This window comes from Eumetopias jubatus, unplaced genomic scaffold (assembly GCF_037043125.1).
Source record: "Eumetopias jubatus isolate StellerSeaLion01/CBP00866 unplaced genomic scaffold, mEumJub1_p1.0 scaffold_11, whole genome shotgun sequence".
NCBI classification, from domain to species: Eukaryota; Metazoa; Chordata; class Mammalia; order Carnivora; family Otariidae; genus Eumetopias; species Eumetopias jubatus.
This window is the reverse complement of record NW_028274817.1, coordinates 92,286,482-92,305,893: the sequence shown is the minus strand read 5'-3', so window position 1 is coordinate 92,305,893 and position 19,412 is coordinate 92,286,482. Positions and strand designations below refer to the sequence as shown.

The 19,412-nt window shown below is 55.0% G+C and overlaps 1 pseudogene; it reads left to right on the top strand.

The window, feature by feature from the left end:
- The first annotated feature begins 14,586 nt into the window (after window positions 1-14,586).
- Window positions 14,587-18,852, top strand: LOC148163116 (uncharacterized; annotated as a pseudogene).
- The last annotated feature ends 560 nt before the right edge of the window (window positions 18,853-19,412 follow it).

The window sequence follows — 19,412 nt, the reverse complement described above, 5'->3', positions numbered from 1 at the left end:
TAAGAGGCTACGTGAAATGAATGTAAACAAAGGGCATGAATCCTGCAGCATATGGCCTGGGGAAGGGCCAATTAATTATTTTAAAAATAACCTTTACTTTCAAAAAATGTAGACTCCGTTCTGGGAGTGGGGAGAGGACAGGATAAAAATTTACTAATTTTTGGACACTGGCGAGTTCCAGGGTTCCAGGGAATAGCAGTCACCACGTCTGAAAGGTTGATGTTTAGGAAAAATGGTGAAAGTTTATTTAAACTAAGCAAAATACCAAGAATCAGAAACTTTGGATTCATTTCGCAGCTCCCGACATGAGTTGGGTGGTAGAGATGCAATTTTCTATCAAAACACAATACCCCCGTTTGAAATCGGTAAAACTCCCACCACACTTCATACGAAGAAAAGTTTTTAAAAATAAAACTCAGTGGAGGATTAGAAACTTCTAGAAAGCTTTCAGACTTAAAGATAATGGAAATTAAAAGAAAACACACAAAACAAAATAGGTCAGCCTATTTATTTGCAGATGGTCTCCAGGATGTGAACGTGCAGAAAACTGTCCCAGGATGATTTGTACAGAGGTTGGGGAGTGTGGGAAAGTTAGTCATAGGTCAAAGAAAATTAAGCAAATTAAAAACTGAGGCAATTATTAACCCCAGGAAAAAAATAATGTACAAGAAAAGAAATGCAATCACTGACGCTCATTTGCCTCGGCAGTAAACAATATATACGTGGTCACAAAGTAAACACTGGATATGAATTTCTTAAGAAATTATGATATAGCGGGCCGCCCGGGTGGCTCAGCCGTTAAGCGTCTGCCTTCGGCTCAGGTCATGATCCCGGGTTCCTGGGATCGAGTCCCACATGGGGCTCCCTGCTCAGCGGGAAGCCTGCTTCTCCCTCTCCCACTCCCCCTGCTTGTGTTCCCTCTCTCGCTGGGTCTCTCTCTGTCAAATAAATAAATAAGATCTTCTAAAAAAAGAGAGAGAGAGAAGGCCACATCTACATATTACTTACAAATATGATGGTATCTACCAGAAGAAACAGGCAGAACAAGGGAGGGGTCTGCTTTTTTGTACCAAGACTTTACATTCTATTTGGCTTCATAAACTTCGGGCAAATAGTCTTTTGTGAAAAACTCCAAATTTTTTTAAAAAATTAAAAACACACACATTCTGGGGCACCTTGGTGGTGCAGTGGTTGGGCTACCGACTCTTGGTTTCAGCTGGGTCATGACCTCTGGCCTAAGATCCAAGATCGAGCCCCTGGTTGATCTCTGCACTCAGCGGGGAGTCTGCTTGAGATTCTCTCTCCCTCTCCCTCTCCCTCTGCCCCTCACCCCCCAACGCATGCACTCTCACTCTTTCTCACTCAAGTAAATAAATCTTTAAAAATTAAAACAACAACAACAACAACAACAACCAGCGGCTCCTGGGTGGCTCAGTCTGTTAAATGTCTGCCTTTGGATCAGGTCATGATCCCAGGGTCCTGGGATCGAGCCCCACATGGGGCTGCCGCTCGGTGGGGAGTCTGCTTCTCCCTTTCATTCTGCCCCTCTCCCTAGCTCGTGTTCTATCTCTTGCTTGTTCTCTCTCTTTCTTGTTCTCTCTCTCTCTCAAGTAAATAAATAAAATCTTTTTTAAAAAATTTCAAAAAACACACATGAATTATTATTTTTTAAGATTTTATTTATTTGACATGAAAAGACAGCGAGAGATGGAACACAAGCAGGGGGAGCGGGAGAGGGAGAAGCAGGCTTCCCGCTGAGCAGGGAGCCCGATGCGGGGCTCGATCCCAGGACCCTGGGCTCATGACCTGAGCCGAAGGCAGACGCTTAACAACTGAGCCACCCAGGCGCCCCATGAATTATTTTTTTTAAAGATTTTATTTATTTATTTAGAGAGAGAGTGCGAGCAGGGGGAGGGGCAAAGAGAGAGGGAGAGAAAGAATCTCCAGCAGACTCATTGATGAGTGCCAGCCATGGTAGGCCTCAGTCCCAGGACCCTGAGATCATGACCTGAGCTGAACCAACTGAGCCACCCAGGCAGCTCCTCCCTCCCCCGCCCCCACTTAGCGGAATAAAACTCTGAGAACTCTCGGTCACAAGGATGTAACTAATATCCTTCAAAACTGTCTTTCTTCAACATACCCAATCCAAATTACTGAAAGTGTGGGGAAAAAAATGGGGAGGGAGGTGAATTGATTTGGGGCTCCCAGACTATACATTCCTGGTTAAAGGGGGAAAAAAAGTCCTCCAAATTTGTCCTTCTCAAGAGAGACCGCATTGATGGCTTTATTGTGAAAATACCTTTCCAAGTATTAATGGAATTCCGAATACCAATACCATCCACTATAGATCCGAACAGGAGTAGGCTTTACAGGGCCAATTTAGAAGGCTTCCGAAGGCTTTCCCTAGCAGCCTGTTGCTGACACCAGAAAAGTCCCTCTCTGGAGTTGTTTAATTTTGATTAGGAATTGCTTTATCTGGATGATCTTCCACTTTTTTTTTTTTTTTTAAGTAGGCTCTGTGCCCAACGTGGGGTTTGAACTCATGACCCCGAGATCAAGAGTTGCGGGCTGTACTGAACCAGCCAGACGCCCTGATCTTCCACTTTTATTTATTTTAGACATTTTTATGTTTTTATCTTTGTATTTTTTAAAGTAATCTCTACACCCAAGTGGGGCTTGAACTCATGACCCCAAGATCTAGAGTGGTATGCTCTAGGACTGAGCCAGCCAGGTGTCTTCCACTTTTAAATGTAAATTATCTCCATCCATTACACAGGAATGTGAATTTTCTTTCACAGGTAACTTGTTAGGATGTCAAACTCCATTGCACCACCTGTTAGGGTCTTACCTTCAAACGCCTACACCCAGCCCATAACGGCCTACAGCTTACAACATCCTTTAAAATCTTCACATTCAAAACCAAAGAAAATGTGGCACCCTCCCCCCCAAAATGCCACCTTGCTTGCTAAACAAGACAGAGTGACACCCTTGTCTTTTTTTTTTTTTTAACTCCAAATAAAGCCTAGGAGGGATCCAGTAATTTACGAACACTGGACGCTGCAGATGAGAGTTGACAGAGCAAAGAGTGAGTCAGAAAATGGGCCTACTGTTCCAACCTGCTGGGTCAACACCGGCTTGGTCTGCAGCCTTAGGCGGGCCCACTCTGCTCCCAAGATGCCCTTTTGACCCCTGTCCTGCCCTGTGTCACCATTTCTCTTAGACAGAGAATCTATTTCTCCTCTGCCCTGAGAAGAGAACTGCCACTAGCCTCCTTGGTGACTTTGTAAGAATGGAGGAAAGGAAAGGTGCCCTGGGCCTGAATTCCAGCCCTCACTCCCTGTCTTGGCTGGGGACCTTTGTGCAAGGCACAGCCTGCAAAAGCCCAGGTAGCGGCCCCTCCTGAGAAGCCAGCTGACTTTAGGAGCCACCCTGACTGTTGCTTGGTTCTGACCTGCCGGGTTCCTGCCGAATCTGGGTTTCTTTGGCTTTCCAAAGAGAAGCGGCCAGCCCCACAGACCGAGATCACCTGAAGGGAGGCCCGGGTATGCCAGGTACATCCTGGCAAGTCGACGTGAGGTCAGGGAAGGGGCAGGTGGGTCAGAGTTCACCCAGGAGTTCTCTGCTAACCCCGGGGACTTCGTTTTCATGGAGATCTAAAACATGAGCATCCTGCCCCCAAAGCCTTGCTGAAAATTAAATCTTCGTGAGCAAAAACGAAAGCATGCCAGAGGGGGCACATGCCTTTTGGATTTTCAAAAACAGGAAAATGATTAAATTTCAGATTTAGGGAAGGTGTGTCGTGTTAAGGGACCCAGAGAAAAGAATAACTGCCAATTCCAAAGGAAAACAAAATCATGTTTTTCCACCACGTTTCCATCTCTGTCTCCTGGTGGAGCCACAATGAAACAGCGGATCAAGTAGCAGATCAAAGGCAGAGGCAAATACAATTATGTTGCCTGTGAAACCCCTAGCATGAAATTAGAAGTCAAACTCTCCATTCAGGGGTTAGAGACAAAGATAATGAGAACCTGGGGCCCTAGAGATGTACACAGCCCCAACACTCACTGGATATTTAAAACCACACCTGAGGGTAGGGGCAAACATTAAGTATTAGAGTAATTTATTATTAGACTAATATATTATTTTTTCCACACTTACTTTCGGAAATGCATTGACTACATCTCCAGCTTTGTACCAACACAGAGATGCCCTTATCCTGGAAAAAACAAAAGGCGATTTGTAAGCATAGTACAAATCCTGTTGTCTGAAGCAAGGAAGGGCTGCCACAGAGCCCCCAAAGATGGAGGGCGAAGGATGGGGGCAGCTAAGTCCTGTCCCCTACCTGCTTTCCCTTTCAGTGCTGCAGGGTCTAGAACCCATCTGATCCCAACACACAATTCTTCTTTGTCCTTCCCAGGCTGCCCAAGCCCACAGACAGAGCTTTCCTCTGATATTGTCTATTTTTCATAAACTCCATATTTGCTTTACGGATCTGTTTCTTTTACCCTGGCCCAATTTTAACTCTCTGCCTCCCCACCCCTTGTATAATATTTTTTAAAGGATTTATTTATTTATTTTGAAAGAGAGAGAGCAGGGGGAAGGGACAGAGGGAGAGGGAGAGAGAGAGAAACGCAAGCGGACTCTGTGCTGAGCATGGAGCCTGACCTGGGGCTCCATCTCACCAGCCTGAGATCAGACCTGAGCAGAAACCAAGAGTCCTGACCCTCAACCAACTGTGCCACCCAGGCGCCCCTACCACCCCCTGTATAATTTATGCGGCCTCTTGAGAGTACCAGTTCCCATTATAATGTAGACTATTCTGTTTAGAGCCACTGTTCATTAAGCTTAGCTCTCAAGAGTGTCGGGCATGCCCTCCCCAGCCACCACCATGGCCACAAGTTCTTTGACACTCCTCCCGATGAGAGGCAGGGTCTAAGTCCTTTTCCCTTGACTCTGAATGGGCTGGTGCCTCCTTGCAGCCAGTACAATAGAGTAGAAATGACACCACGTGACTTCTGAGGCTGGGTGAAAAGAGGTGATGCAGCTCTCATCCCGTCTCCGGGCGGGCTTGATTTGGGAACCCCGAGCTGCTGCTATGTGACTTCAAGGTCTACCACCCCGAAGCCAGCACACCACGTGGAAGCCCAGGCCACATGGAGAGCCCTGTGTCTGGGCAGCAGGACAGAGCTGAGGTCCCAGGCAGCAGCCAGAGGTGTAGGTGAAGCCACCCCGAGACAAGTCTAGCTCCCAGCTGTTGAGTCTTTCCACCAAATTCTGGACCCACAGAACTCACAAGCAAAAGTCAGTTGCTTCTGAGCAAGCGCCCCTGCAGCAGACACACGATGACCCTCATTTTTGTGACAGCAAGTAGGGGTGATCAGTTTTACAACGTGTTGTTAAATCCACGGAAGAAGGTGAGCTGGATTAAATACAGAAGTGTGGAGGGCAGGACATTTTTTATCACGACCCAAATCCTCCACCTTCGATGACACAACTAATCTCTTGTTCTTTAGGGAATCCCTATGGGACAGTGACCCGTCTCCTCCTCACATCCGATCTCACGCTTTCCTAAAGGACCTGGTTGAAAGAACCCTATTTATGGTCCCCTCCTGACCTACACTGGCTGCACGAGGGAGCCAGTTCACTGGGTAGGAGACTGGCACCAAGCATCTCCACCTGGCTAGCTTTGCTCTCCCCTCTGTTCTCGTCTCTCCCCACATTCTTCTTGCCTCTTCTCGAAGGTTCTATCGGGGATGGGGAGGGATGGAAATATGGAAGGACTGTCAGCATCAGTTCCTTCCCCCACAAACTCTGCATCTCTCATTCCCTGTCCCCAATCCTCCCCCCGTGTTACCCTCCAGACACGCGCATTTTCATTCACGATACTCAGAGTCACAGTGGCTAGGCCATACATCTGCAGAATCACCCAGCAGGGCCCTTTGGCCTATGCCTCTCCCTCCTTCCTCCTGCATGGACCTGAATTCATAGCCGGTCCTCCTGAGGAAGCGCTGAGCTCAGAGGATGAGTCCTGGGGAGGGGCTGCAAGAACCTAGCCTGTGGAAGACGGAGGAGGGGGATGTGGGGACCCCAAGTGGTACCCCCCTCACCCCCCATGAGCAAGGAGGCCAGGGAGCAGGAGAAAAGAGCCTGTGATGTGAAGTTGCCAGACTCTGCGTGTGGTGGGGTGGGGTGCTGCCGAAACAGGCCAGAATAAGACAAGCAGCAAAGAGGCAGGCAACGCTCCCTCCCTGCCCTGCCAAAGGCCGGAGGATGAACTTGTCGAAGATAAAATACAGCCATGAAACAGGAGCAGAGGTGAGGCGGAAGGGACAGTTCCCCTGACCATGGAAAGCCAGCACCAACTGGGATTATCTGCCAGTCACTCATCCCAGGAGGCCTGACCCTCAGAGCACAACCAGGGCTCAGTCCCAAGTCAGCCCTGCAGAGGAGAGCCCAAGGGCCTGGGACTTGCCCCTTCCCCAGAGCCTGAGTCCAAAGGCTGGCATGGCTCGCAGAGCTCACGGTGGGGCTGCCTGCCCCTTCTGGACAGTGAGGTCCCACGGTTCCAGTTCACAGGGCTACTGGAACACACATTTTTTTTTTTTTAAGATTTTATTTATTTATTTGAGACAGAGAGAGAACGCGCGAGCAGGGGGAGGGGCAGAGGGAGAGAGAAGCAGACTCCCTGCTGAGTGGGGAGCCAGATGTGGGGCTTGATCCCAGGACCCTTGGGATCATGACCTGAGCCAAAGGCAGCCGCTTAACCCACTGAGCCACCCAGGCGCCCCTGGAACACACATTTTAGAACCAACTGTCTCTTCTGACCCAAATCCCAGGCCAGTGAGACCTGTGCCCAGCTAGGGCCTTTCGAGAACCTTCCTTCCTATACTCCAAATATTATCAGCCCAAACCCTCCCTCACTCCTTCAAGAACAAGGGCACAACATTTATTAAAATCTTATTATTGGGGGGCGCCTGGGTGGCTCAGTTGGTTAAGCGACTGCCTTCGGCTCAGGTCATGATCCTGGAGTCCCTGGATCGAGTCCCGCATCGGGGCTCCCTGCTCGGCGGGGAGTCTGCTTCTCCCTCTGACCCTCCCCCCTCTCATGTGCTTTCTCTCTCTCTCATTCTCTCTCTCACTCAATCAAATAAATAAATAAAATCTTCAAAAAAAATACAATCTTATTATTGGGGCGCCTGGGTGGCTCAGTGGTTAAGCGTCTGCCTTCAGCTCAGGTCATGATCCCAGGGGCCTGGGATCCAGCCCCTCATCGGGCTCTGCACTCAGCAGGAAGCCTGCTTCTCCCTCTCCCACTCCCCCTGCTTGTGTTCCCTCTCGCTGTGTCTCTGTCAAATAAATAAATAAAATCTCTAAAAAAAAATAAAATCTTATTATTATCTTCCTGGTGTTTTACATGCAATTATTTAATCTAATCTTGCCCCAATCTTGGGATGTAGGCATTCTCATACCCATTTCACAGATAAGGAAACTGAGGCTCAGATAGGTTATACAACCATGGGGGGGCAGAAGTTCCCACCTTAAGCCCAGATGTGTCTTTTTTTTTTACTTTTTTATTGTTATGTTAATCACCATACATTACATCATTAGTTTTTGATGTAGTGTTCCATGATTCATTGTTTGTGCATAACACCCAGTGCTCCACGCAGGACGTGCCCTCCTCAATACCCACCACCAGGCCAACCCATCCCCCCACCCCCCTCCCCTCTAGAACCCTCAGTTTGTTTTTCAGAGTCCATCATCTCTCATGGTTCATCTCCCCCTCCGATTTCCCCCCCTTCATTCTTCCCCTCCTGCTTATCTTCTTCTTCTTTTTTTCTTAACATATATTGCATTATTTGTTTCAGAGGTACAGATCTGTGATTCAACAGTCTTGCACAATTCACAGCGCTCACCATAGCACATACCCTCCCCAAGCCCAGATGTGTCTTGTTCCAGAAGTTTCCACCACACCTGTGATCCCCCAAACATTTTTTTTAAGATTTTATTTATTTATTCGCCAGAGAGAGAGCGAGAGCGCATGCCCGAGAAAGCCAGAAAGCCCAAGCAGGGGGAGCGGCAGGCAGAGGGAGAAGCAGTCTCCCCGCTGAGCAAGGAGCCCAACGTGGGGCTCGATCCCAGGACCCTGTGATCATGACCTGAGCCAAAGGCAGCCGCTTAACCAACTGAGCCACCCAGGCGTCCCCCAAACTTTTTTTTTTTTTTTAAGTAAATTTAACACCCAACAACGTGGGCTGGAACTCACTACCTCACTCTTGGGAGATCAAGAGTCACATGCTTTAGGGACTGAGCCAGCCAGGTGCCCCAATCTCCCAAACATTTTGATCATGTATTTTGTGCCAGGCCCAGAGGTGGGCTTGCAAAGATAAATAAAGACAGTCTCTGCCCTCGGGGAGTTTGTAGTCTAGTGAGGGAGACAGAAACACCGCAATACAGTGTCACAAGGGGGCCGAGTGGGAGATGGTCCAAGTACCATGGAGCCCTTCTGAATATTCTGATCATCACCGCCTTTCCAGGCCACCTCTACTTTCTTAGCTCCTTTGCTTCCTTCTCATAGGCCACTCTTCTTGTCCTTTCTTAGGCATTAGCTGCTGGCTTCCCTCCCATGTCTGTTTTCTCCTGCCCACAGGGTCTGCACCCGCATACCTGGCAGGGATCCTGGGACCCTACTTGCCGTGGAGGGGCCACAGTGGTTCAGTAGTTGTCTTTGGCTTCCGGGGTCCCAGAGAAGGAGCTGGCCCCAGGCTGCAGCCCCAGGCTTCCGCAGCTGGGAAATGGGCACAGGGGCCCAGACACTGAGCAGGCTGGTAGGCCCTAGTAAGGCTTTTATTGAAGCCTGTTAAAGGGCTTTGGGCTTCCTCTGATGAAAGGCGCTTAAGTGCATCTGGTTTTGATTACAGGGGAGGAGAAAGCCAGGCAGTCTCTTGGGGGTTGGACCAGTCATCTGGCTCTGCCTTTCTCTGGGCAGAGCTGGCTGCTGGGGAGGCCAGGAGGCCAGGTGTGGGGCTAGCAGGCAGGAAGCAGAGCCAGTACAAGAGCCCCCAACTCTCCAAGGCTCCTGACCCCAGCCCCTGGCTGCACCAGGCAGGACTCCCAGAAACAGCATGGTGGCTCCGAGGTGCCAGGATCCTTTGAGAAAGTCAAGTTCAGAGTGGTTGCTGCCCACTCCTGACCATATAGCTCTTTACTGTTGACTGACACCTCAACTCCAAAATATCCTCCCAAGAACCCCAGACGGTCCAACAACCTTCCTGACAGTTCTTCTCCCTCTGATGAAGTTAAAATAGACTTCTGCCTCAAGGGTTTGAGCAAGTGAGGAAAACTAAGGAAATGGAGACTTTTAAAAGTTAAAAACCCCTCAAGGTTTTCTTTCTCATTTTTGGCTGGCCAGTTATCATTTCCCATCAAACTGACATCGTTAAGGATTCCACGTGCCTTTAACTGACAACATGCTGAACTAAAGGAAGAGGTTAATATTAAAATAATGTGGCTGTCCCAGAACGTCATCAGGCAGTCCCGAGTTGCTCCCGAGTGCCCAGCACCTGTCCCTGCCCGGGACTCCACGTGGGTACAAAAAGCTCTTGGGGGATCGGATGGGTTAAACGCAGTCCGCGGTTCTAGAAACGAAAATGCATTTTCTTATTCCCGCCCTGATTTAATCCTGCTGCGTGTTATTATTGTCAAGTCTCTTCGCACCACCGTTTCTAAAAAGAAAACCCGTGGGTCTGCGCGGCCCTTCGCCGCCTGCTCGGCTTTTATTGTGCACGCAGCCGGGTCTGTCTGCGTGGATTCAGCACGTCGTGACCGCTTCGCAGGCGCGCACGGACACCCTCGGATTGGCATTTCGAGAAGAGCTGGATGCATTGTCTCAGTGGCGACACGCACACACAGACACACACGCACGCACACACACACAAAGATAATAAAGGGCTACAGACCTCTGGCCAACCCTCCTCGCAACCCATAATTAGAGATGACCTTTGCGAAAGGCAATTAAAATATGGTAATGATCGATGCGCTCCCCCCCCTTTTCCAAAAAGGGAAATACACAGGTGTTGGCTTCGGGAGGCTCCACCTGGCCCGGCCAGGAGGCCTCATGAATGAACTCTTTCTCTGGGGAAGCTTCGATTCCCCGCTACCTACGCGAGCGCGGGCTCCCCTCCTCCCCCTCCCCTCCCCCACCAGTGCTCCGGCAGCCAGGAGCTGGCTGGCGGCGGCGGGGCTTTGTCATCGGAACGCACACACAGACACGCACACGCGCGCACCCGGCCACCACGGGACCGCGGCGGCCGCTGCGCTGTGTCCTTCCTCCCTACGCTCCCCTCCCCGCCCCCCCCTTTTTAAGAGCTCCACCGAACCCTTTCTTCCTTCCTTTATGTATGCGGTCCTTTTAACCGAGGAGCTCGGGAAGCATTTTAGGAGGGCCTCCCGCGGGGCGCGGGACGGCAGGGCTCAGGACGCGCGCGGAGACGACGCGTGGGCAGCCGGGCTTTGTTCTGTCCCTTGTCCGGGTCCAGAGGGCGGAAAAGTCTCTGCCGCGCTGGGGCCCACCGGCGAACTGGCGGCGCCCAACGCCAGCAACCCCCCCCCCCCCGCCACCAAACTGCAACGTGAAATCCCCTCCGGAGTTCACTTCGGATTTGGGCCGGGTGGGGAGCATCGCCTCGGGGAGGGTCTCCTGGTCCACAAGTCGCTCTCCCCATACAGGCAAATGTGCAGTGTCATTATGGTGGCTCCTGTTGCTCGGGCCCCGGGGTGCTCCGGCGGCGCGCACACCCCATCCCTGCACTGCGTGGAGGGGGGGGGCTCTGGGGCAAGGGCTCCCCGGGGGGCTGCATGGAGGAGACGCCGCGTCGGGCCCTCCCGCACCTCCCGGCGGCCTTCTGAGACCGCGAGCACGGAGCCAGGGCGGCCTCTCGCCTTTCATTACCGGGCCTACGAAAGCAGCAGCCCAGGCAAATATGTAGCTATTAAAATTAATCGCCCTGCGTTGTCAGCTGAACATAATGCAAATTATTTATGGGCTGTCTGCGCAATATTTATCATCGTGCAGGCTCCAGGCGCTTCGTGCCTCCCGGCCTCCCCCGCCCGCCCGGCCGGCGCAGGGTGAAGAGCGCCCAGGCTGCGGCGACCTGGGGGCTCGGGGCACCAGAAGGCGAGGCCGCGCACCAGGTTGCCTTCCACGCCGAGAGCCTCATGTCTAGTTCTGACATTCAATCTACATGTGTTGGAGGCCTACTACGTGCAGAATTGGGAGGTCTGCGAAATTGGGGGCAGGGGGGGCCGTTAAAGACCAATTTGTTGAAATCGTAGCCAAACAGACAAGCTCAGGCCCGAGGGGCGATGCAGGCGGAGGCTCCTCGGCTGCCGAAGTGGATTTCCTGTGGCTCAAGTCTGTCCTCCAACCCGGGCAACATGTCTGTGGCAGCTGGAGTCCCAGCTAGAGAAACCGAGAGCATCAGAGGTGCCCAACAGATCGGAGCACCTCCAATCCTGTGGACGGGAACAGGAATTCGGTGTCCTTCCAGCCTCAAAACTTGTTTGCAGATCGCAGATAACAGATTAACTGCTAATTGGCGGAATCGGCCAACCATTTAGTTTATCACTGCCGGGGGCCCCTTGGTATTCGCTGCACTTTTTATATGTAAAAACAGCCTTGGTACCTCCTAAACGGCTTTTGTGTGGCTTTTGTTTCTCTTTCAAATACGGTGTTTTAAAAAACAGCAGCAACACGCCACCCCACCCCCTCTCCAACCCAGCCTTCTTGTTACAAAAAAAAAAAAAAAACAAAAAAAACCAGGAGGAGAAATAATCTATAGGACAATCCCCCCCTACTGGTCGGCGCTGGAGTTAGGGCTTTTTAAGCAGATCAAGTCGCCCTGGGTTGCAGAGGTAAACAGGCTTTCTGCACCGCGGCTAAATGAATCACGAGGGGGAAGGACGGGGACTACGGGGCAGAGGAGGCCTCAGGATCCAGGCTGGGTGCCAGGGAGGGGAGGGCGCAGCACAAGGGGCAGTGGGGTGGAGGCAAGTTGACCCTGCCCAGAGGCCTCAGGGCCGGGGAGGGGAGAGGAAGGTCGGTGGGCGGTCCAGCCAGAGGCCCCCGCCTGCAATCTGCTAGGCTGGGCCTCTATCCTCTCAGCGTGCCTGGGTGCCACCTGGGGCCGGTCACGCTGCGTGAGTCCATCTGTGGGGAAGGAGGTCAGGGGGCGCTCCCTCCCACACACAGTTTTAGCAGCTCTGGGCCTTCAGGACGCTGAGGCAGGCCTAGGTCTTTCTTCTGATGTTCATTTTAAGCATATTATTACCGTTCGTGACTGTCCCCACCCTGAACTCCAACGTCACCTCGTACTTAGATGACCCAGCCAGAGTCAAGGCCTACTTCCGGGGTCCTGAGGGGTGGAGTGGCTGTCTATGGCATCTGCTCTCCAGACGAACGGAAGGAGCTAGAAAGCTACTTTGAATTTCTATTCTTCATCCGGGTTTCTTCTCCTCACAATATGGTCTGAGCCACTTCGAAGGTCCTTGTTTTTTCCGTTTAACCCCCCATTTTGGACAAAGCCTTTTCTTACAGCATTCCAAAGGTTCTCCCATCACTTCAGAAAACTTAATTTGAAGCGATGTCAAAGAAAAAGAGCTTCCAAATACTAAGCTGCATTTGGATTCCCTTGATCTGGGACATTCCCGCCTGGATTTGAGGAATGGCAGCTTTTTACTCTGTTTTGTTTTTCTAATGATCAAGTCACTGTGTTTTCTCGGGTAAGAGAGGCTGAACATCGATCCCAGTGAAGTGGAGGGGTCATGCCCCTTTAACAAAGTGCGTTGACACTTTGGGCCTCAGAATTCCACCTGAGCTGGGCAGGGTCATCGTTCTTGTTCCCATCTGCCAGCCCAGTAGCCTGAGCTTCCCCCCTCGCCACAATGTTTTAGGGATCCAATCTTCCTCACCGAACTAGGGCCAGAAGCCAGTTGACTCTTGCCTACTCCTGCCTGCGCCCACCCTCCTTTAGATCAATGTCCTGTAGTAAATGCTGCATCTTTTTCTGAGCTCTATCTGCTGGGTGGGGGGCCACCCTCCGGGTTGAGACAGCCCCCACCCACCCCACCTGGGGCACCTCCTCCCCAGCCTGCAGACCGCTGGGATCGGCCCTTACATTCTCCTGTTTACTCACTTGCCTCCACCGAGTCAATTCTGACTGCAGACCCGGGAGGACAATTTTAAAGTGTTTCTGCAGACAGACCCTCTGGCCGCGCCGGAAGTGTTTTATGGACCTGTGAGCCGAGTTAATCCCAGGAGGGGCGGTAGGATTAGTCCCTGGTGTGGGTGGGGGATTCCTGTGTTAAGGTTTAATCCCCATGGGAGGAGAACAGATGGGGAGGGGGTATCTTTGGTAATCTCTGCCCCCTCCCCATTAGACTCTCCGATTTGGGCCGAGGCCGTTGGAAACTGAGGCACGTGGCCCTGGACCTCGATCCTTGGCGAGGCGAGGTGGAGGGAGGCCAGCAGGGACGTGGAGTGCGAGTGGAGAGCGCAGTTGTGTTTTCCCCCGGGTTTTATTCTCCCAGCCCTGTGGAAAGGAGGAGAGCCGCAACCCGGGGAGGGAGCGGAAAGAAACACTTATTCACCGGCGTCTCGCTGCTCGTCATGCGAAGATGGCAGCGGCTCCCCTGGGTTTCAAGGTTCCGGGAAAGGCGTGTGTTCTGCCTCGAGGCGCGCGGGCTGCTGCGCGCCCTCCCTCGGCTCGGCGGCCGGCCCGGGCTCTCGGAGCCGCTCTCAACGCCCGCGAGTGCGGCCAGGCCGGCCAGCCTGCCCTTCTGCGGGGACCCAGCGGTGGCGAGGGCGGCGGGGCCAGGAGTCCTCGTGTGCTAAAAGTCAAGGCTCGAGGGGGTGCGGAGCTGATCGCCCAGCGCCGGCTCTGACCCCGAACCCCCACCCAACACACACACCCACGCTCCGGCCCAGGCACGCAGGGGCGTCAAGCTGCGGCCAATACAAGACGTGAAGGGTAGACTCCTACTAGCGGTGGCGGGAGGCCGAGCCAGCCTTCGCGGGAGGATTTATCGCCACCCCTATCCACGCGCTCACCCCACGGCCTGGCCCTCCCCTTTGGATCCCCCGCCTCCTCCCCCCCCCCCCCCGCCATCAGGAGACACAGCGCACAGGTCCCCGCCAGCCACCGCCACCGCCACTCGCCGGGAGGGGGTGGGGTGGAGGGGAGATCCACAGGCCTGGCTGCGGGGCCCCAGGGGTGCAGCGTGCGCACTGACGCTGGGGAAGAGGAGGGCAGCTCGGCCCCTCCACCCTGACTCATCCACAGCCTGCGCAGCGCACAACCGCCGAGGGCTTCGGAAGCGCCCTAGCGCCAAGGAGGAAGGGAAGGCGGAGGCCCGGGTGGCCGGCTGTGCGCTTGGAACCCGCGCGCGCTCGCGTGTGTGTATGTGCTTGCGCGCGCGCGTTCTCGCCCGGAAAGGGTGTCCCGTGTTTACGCGAGGCAGGGTAGGTGTGAGCAACCCAGAACCAGCCGTCCCCACCGGGAATGACTGGCCGGCCTCTCCAGCACCCCCGCCATGGGGCTCCAGGCCCGGGACTGGCGGTTAAAGAGGAGAGGAGCCAGGAGCTGCGGGCGGCGCTATGACATCGGTCCAGTTCTGCGGGAGGAGCCCAGGGACACACCCGGAGCCCAGGGACCCGTGTGGCCCAGCCCCCCCCCCCCCCCGCAGGCGTCCGTTTAGCTCCGCCTCCCAGGACCACTGACACTTGGTGATAAGGAGTTCCTCCGCAATCGGCTGTCCCCAGCCCCCAGGCACCTCCGGTGGACGTGACCACCGGATGCTCTGCGGCAAGGTGGGGCATGGGGCCTTTGCACTGCCTTCTCTGACCCCTTCTCGGGCGCGGAGGCACAAAAATGTGCTTCTATATGAAGCCCCGAAACTTTCTTTTGCAAAATAAGGGCCAGATGTTGGGCCTTCTGGGCTCTTCCCATAACTTCTTTCTTTGGAAGGTAGGGGTTCAGGTGGTCCACCTTGAAACATCCCCCAAAAGGGCTCGCCTTCACTACACAACGGTGGAGAGCAGCACAGCTCGGCCTCCCCGGCTCAGGGCAATCCCTACCCTATCCTAAACTGTGTTTTGCTTTGGGCCAGCTGCTGAACAGTTCTGGGCTTCAGTGACCTCATCTGTAAAGGGAGGCCAACAAGAGTGTCTAATTCATAGGGTTGTCTTGAGCATGATATGGGTTAATATGTAAAACCCCTAGAAGGCTGTCATACAGGGCTACAGTGTGTGTGTTGTTATGACTTGGTACTCTCTTACCTTTGGTTAGGGAGAGGGTAAGAAAAAACCGCCAGGTTAAAGTTCCCAAAGGCCCATATGGAGGCAGGGGTTGGGGCAGGGAGAAAAGGGCACTAGTGCCCACCAAAAAAGGGCCAGAAGGCAAAATGGGCTCAGACTGTCTGGACTACACTTTGTCTTAAAGACCTGTGTGTGTGGTGGTGATGTAGGGAGGAACGGGCGCTTTAATGGTGCTCATTTAGACTGGATTAATGGGAAGCTTCTGCCAGGGCTCAGGCACCATTACCCACCACCCTCTCCCTGAGGCCTTGGGTAAACAGCACTGGTGGAGAGACGACCTCCAGTAGACTCTCCCAGGCCACCCTTTTTTGATGGCTCAAAGCCACCTCCTATAAATCAGTTCTTGGAGGTGCTGGGCAAGAGCCACATCCTCTGGGGATGTACTTTGGCCAGAGTTTAACGCTGGTCTAGGGCTGGAATGTGGCAGGCCTCGTTCCTGGGCCTCATTTTAGGGACACATAAATGCACTACTATTTATGTCAATAGAATTGGCCAGATTTCCAGTTTCAAGTAGCTTCCTATTTCCTTTGAAATAGGGTCTCCTGTGCGATGGGGAGGAGCTGGGGCGAAGAAGGGTCTGAGTTGGTCTGAGGAGGCCCCAGCGCCACTGGCTCCGGGGCCTGGCCTCTCCCGGGTCACCCATAATTCATTAGGTGGGACAGTCTTTTCTTTTTAAAAGACAACGCAAATGGCCTTTCCCTGACGTGGCTGCAGGCATTCCCTAATCACTGAAATGTGCTGGCGGTGCGCTCTCGCTCTTGGTTGATCCTTATCAGAACTGTGCGTGCCAGGCTGCCAGCCCCGCGGAAGACAAAGACGCGGTTGCCTCCAGGTTTGCTCCCGAAGCCTCAGGGTCGCCTACGGGGCTTCCTCTTTACAGCCTTCGGCCCCCACGCCGCCGCCCGGGACACAGCCGCAGCCCTAAGTCAGAATTCCTGTTCTCGAGCGCCACCCGGAGAGTTCACATTTCCCCTCTTTCGAGGCCGCGTGGTGCGCAAGCGAGAGGCTGAAGGTGGTGGCAGCACAGGGCTGGTTGCTGGGGGGGTGGGGGGGGGCGGCTTCCCTGCACCCAGCTGCACGTACGCAGGAAAACAAAAAAGCCAAGCGCAAAAACGTGGGCTTTAAAAGCCAAAACCCAGGGCAATCTACTACTCAGTACAAACAATCCCAGATAGGAGTTTGCAAGGAGTAAGAAACCTCCAAATAGAAACTACAACCAAGATAAATGCCCTTTTAGAGTTATATTAAAAGTCCTCCAAGGTGGAGTGCAAGGGGGACCGCGCCTTCTTAGGACACACAAGATACACCGTGCTCAGCCCAGCACCTCCTGCGCATATGTTTAATACCAGGCAAAAAAGCGAGGTTCTCATTCGCATCTACTGATTAACCAGTTCTCATAGTATTTATAACTGACTCAACGTGTACTCGATTTAAAAAAAAAAAAAAAGAATCAGCTTGCTTGAAAGATACATGGAAGACCTGTATTTAGATAGGCTAAGTTCCCGCAGCTGTCTGACCACATTTGTCTAGTCTAAGAATCCACGTTTTCTAGCCCGGGAAGGGGCAGGCGGCCCTCGTGGCTCCCCCTTCGGCGGTTTTCCTGGCGAGGCGCCCATCCCCCCTAAGCACCGGGAACGGAGGCGGCCGCATTAATACTCGCGGGCAGCCTGCTCTGGCCTATACTGTCATTTTTTCCGTCGGTCAGAATCGGGCTTTGGGGGGGGGGGCGGTGGGTTCTCCTCCGAGGGGCTCTGCACGGATCATTGGGTTTTCCCCGGCGAACTTAACACGGAGGCAAAAGGGGCAGATGGAAACCAGGCCTCCGCTGGCCCGGCGCGCGTAAGCGCCGCACTCTGCAGCTCGACGCAAAGCCAGGGCTGGATTTTCGCGGCCCGGGCCCGGCGGCCTGCCCGCGCCGGCGCGATCCTCTCTCCCTCGGGCTGAGCAAACGTGCTCGCCTAATTCCGCCCTGGAGACAGCAGCTGTGCGGCGAGAGCAAGGGCGGGGGGGGGGGGGGGGAGGACAGCAACTTTTCCAATGGAAAGTGTATGCGCACAGGAGAGGTGAAGGCCCACCCCGATTCCGTGCACGTACCGACACAGCATCTAATCAGTGTCACTGCCAGGAATACGCTTCCGCGGCGGGCGACACCCCCGCCCCCGCCAACCTGCAGGAGGGAGGGGGGAATGCAAATGGCGTCTCACGTCGTCCCAGACTCTGCACGGCTCCCGCTACCCCGCGACCCCGAGCAGACGTCGCAGCGGGCCAAGCGCCGCCACTCTGGGGACGCGAAGGCGCTGGCGGCCCTCGCCCCTCTCCTGCGCCCCGGTCTCGGGAAAAGGAGCGAGCACCACTCCCCGTTCCGAGGCCATTCCCCGGCCCCCAAGTCCGGAAAAGCCGCCCTTCCCCGACTGGGGGTGGGGTGGGTGAGGGGACGCGGGAAACTTTGCGAGACAACTGTTCCGCGTCTTCCCCGCGTGGCGCCGGAGAGGAACGTGGGTGGGTTTCCCGTCCGAGGCCTGACCACGCTCCCCCGCTCTTCCAGGCCTCGGACCTGAACCTCGTGGGCCACGGCGGTGGTTGGGAGGGGTACATTTCAGGCCACGGGGTGGGGGGGGGAGGACACCAGAGTCAGGCGTCTTCACGGGCACTGGCGGGTAGCCAAGTTTGTGTCCTTTCTCCCCCACGCTGGAGTAAAGCGCGCCGCTTTGGGGAAGCGTGACACTCCTCACCCCTGGCCACGAGGCCACTCCTGTCTTCAAGGTGGGGCCGATGGTTTCTCTACAGCACCCTCTCCCGCTCTGCGGCCGCCGCACGGCTCGCACGCCCCGGAGGAGTCCCCAGAGAGCCACCAGAGACGGCCCGCGCCTTCGCTCGCCGGCTCTACCGGGGGAGGGGGAGGCGTGTGTGTCGTGTGCACCACGGCTCCGGCTCGCACCCTCCGCGGAGCCACCTCGGCAGCCCTCCCGGGCCACGGCTGAGGCCGATCCCCGCCCGCAGTCGCCCAGCGGGGATGCAGCCTCCTCCACGCGAAATGGGGCGCCCCTGGGACGCAGGCAGGGATGGCGGTTCCGGGCGTTCCGGGATTTGCGTGCGAGAAGAAAACAAGGCCGGCGACTACGAGAGCGGCGCCTCCATTCTCGGGGTTCAGACGCCCGCGCGGTCTCCGCGTCGGTCCCGCTACCGCCACTCCGGCCTCGGGGGCCCGCTCCCGCCCCCCCCGCCCCCCCCCCAGCAATTCTTGGTCCCGCCCGCGCCGCACCACGCGGAGCTCCGAGCTCCCTGGCTCCTACACCAGCCTCTCCCCCACCTCCCCGTAACTCGCGCGCCTGCCTCGCCCCGGGCTCGGGGCTCCGCTCGCTCTCAGCGCCCGGAGCACGCCGGCTCTACCCTCGGCTGCGAAAACCGCCACCCCCGCCCGGCCGGGCCCTTGTCCCAGCCAGGCTCTCCCCCGCCAGCTGCGCCGCCACCGCCGCACGTGACCCGCCCCCGTCGCGGCTTCCGCTGAGCTGCCTGTTCCGGAGCACAAACAATTTCTGCTCTGACGCGGGGTCTCTCGGGCCCTGGCGTCCTCTCCTCCCTGCCCCCCCCCCTTCCGGGTACGAGAACTCAAAACAACTCGCTGACCTTCGGGCCGACCAGCTCCGGCTTCCACCGACTCCGGCATTCCGTTCAAACCCAGCCGCGGCGGCTTCTAAGATTTCACTCCGCGCTGGGCTGGGGGGAGGGGGTGATTTCTCCAGGAGGGGGTGTCTCAGATCGAAAGAGCCACTTCACGCTCCTTCCTCTCCTCCGAAGTGAGTTTTTAGACTACCCGGAGGCCCTGCGGAGACGCTTGCCGCCGCGCGCAAAGAAAGCACCCCCACCCCCACCCCCACCCCCACCACGCATCTGCCGCCTTGACTAGCGTCTGACCCGATTTCCAGGGTCACGGCCCAGCGGCAGAGGGCCTGGCCAGCCTCAGAAATACCACCCAGCGGTGGGCTGTGGCACCGAGAAGAGCTGGGGTGGGGTGCGGAGAGTGCGTTAAATAATTAATAGT